We start from the raw sequence: 2,451 nt of genomic DNA, 5'->3' as shown, positions 1-2,451 counted from the left end.
CTAATGGCACCGCTGATGATATGGCAACATTTTTAGATACTAGGTACAAACTGTGACACTGTCTTAGGATGCGTTTGGTTGAAGGTGTGGTATAAATGGGTTGGGACCGTGACACTGTCTTAAGCTTGCGTTGGTTTTTCCCTTGAAGAGGAAAGGGTGATGTAGCAAAGTAGAGTAAGTATTTCCCCCAGCTTTTGAGAACCAAGGTATCAATCCAGTAGCAGACAACGCACAAGCCACAGAATACCTGCACAAACAAACACCAACTTTCACCCAACGCGATAAAGGGGTCGTCAATCCCTTCACAGTTATTTGCAAAGTGAGATCTAATATAGATGGATAATCGGTAAAGCAATATTTTTGGTTTATAGATCAGAAAGTAAAAGGTTGCAAAGAAAGTAAATAGGAAACTAAAATTGTAGATCGGAAACGTATATGATGGAAAATAGACCCGGGGGCCATAGGTTTCACTAGACGCTTCTCTCAAGATAGAAAATATTACGGTGGGTGAACAAATTACTGTCAAGCAATTGATAGAAAAGCGCAAAGTTATGACGATATCTAAGGCAATGATCATGAATATAGGCATCATGTCCATGTCAAGTAGACCAAAACGATTATGAATCTACTACTATTACTCCACACATCGACTGACTCCTTCCTGCATCTAGAGTATTAAGTTCATAAGAATAGAGTAACACATTAAGTAAAATGACATGATGTAGCGGGATAAACTCAAGCAATATGATGAAAACCCCATCTTGTTATCCTTGATGGCAACAATACAATACGTGTCAGTTCCCCTTTTGTCACTAGGATCGAGCACCGCAAGATTGGACCCAAAGCTAAGCACTTCTCCCATTGCAAGAAAAACCAATCTAGTTGGCCAAACCAAATCGATAGTTCAAAGAGACTTGCAAAGATATCAAATCATGCATATAAGAATTTAGAGAAGATTCAAATAATATTCATAGATAAGATGATCATAAATCCATAATTCATCGGATCTCGGCAAACACACCGCAAAAAAGTATTACATGGAATAGATCTCCAAGAATATCGAGGAGGACATGGTATTGAGAATCAAAGAGAGAGAAGAAGCCATCGAGCTACTAGCTATGGACCCGTAGGTCTGTGGTAAACTACTCACGCTTCATCGGAGAGGCAATGGTGTTGATGTAGAAGCCCTCCGTGATCGAATCCCCCTCTGGCAGGACGCCGGAAAAGGCCCCTAGATGGGATATCACGGGTACAGAAGGTTGTGATGGTGGAAAAGTGGTTTCATGGCTCCCCTAGAAGGTTTTGGGGTATTTGAGAATATATAGGCGGAAGAAATAGGTCGGTGGAGTCACGAGGGGCCCACAAAGGTGGGTGGCGCACACTACCCCCTATGCGCGCCCTCCGTCCTTGTGGATGCCTTGTGGCTTCCCCGACGTGTACTCCAAGTCCCCTGGATGTCTTCTGGTCCAAGAAAAATCATCACGAAAGTTTCATTCCATTTGGACTCTGTTTGGTACTCCTTTTCTGTGAAACTCTAAAACAAGGAAAAACAGGAACTGGCACTGGGCTCCAGGTTAATAGGTTAGTCCAAAAAATCATATAAAATAGCATATTAATGCATATAAAACATCCAAAACAGATAATATAATAGCATGGAACAATAAAAAATTATAGATATGTTGGAGATGTACCAAGCATCTCCAAGCTTAATTCGTGCTCGTCCTCGAGTAGGTAAATGATAAAAATAGAATTTTTGATGTGGAATGCTACCTAACACATTTATCATGTAATTATCTTTATTGTGGCATGAATGTTCAGATCCGTTTGATTCAAAACAAAAGTTTAATATTGACATAAAAACAATGATACTTGAAGCATACTAAGAAAATAATTATGTCTTCTCAAAATAACATGGCCAAAGAAAGTTTATCCCTACAAAATCATATAGTATGGCTATGCTCCATCTTCATCACATAAAATATTCAAATCATGCACAACCCCGATGACAAGCCAAGCAATTGTTTCATACTTTTTACGTTCTCAAACTTTTTCAACTTTCACGCAATACATGAGCGTGAGCCATGGACATAGCATTATAGGTGAAATAGAAGGTGGTTGTGGAGAAGACAAAAAGAAGGAGATAGTCTCACATCAACTAGGCGTATCAATGGGCTATGGAGATGTCCATCAATAGATATCAATATGAGTGAGTAGGGATTGCCATGCAACGGATGCACTAGAGCTATAAGTTTATGAAAGCTCAAAAATAAAAACTAAGTGGGCGTGCATCCAACTTGCTTGCTCATGAAGACCTAGGGCGTTTTGAGGAAGCCCGTCGTTGGAATATACAAGACAAGTTCTATAATGAAAAATTCCCACCAGTATATGAAAGTGACAATATAGGAGACTCTCTATCATGAAGATCATGGTGCTACTTTGAAGCACAAGCGT

This window comes from Triticum urartu, chromosome 3 (assembly GCF_003073215.2).
Source record: "Triticum urartu cultivar G1812 chromosome 3, Tu2.1, whole genome shotgun sequence".
NCBI classification, from domain to species: domain Eukaryota; kingdom Viridiplantae; phylum Streptophyta; class Magnoliopsida; order Poales; family Poaceae; genus Triticum; species Triticum urartu.
This window is presented reverse-complemented; position numbering follows the sequence as displayed.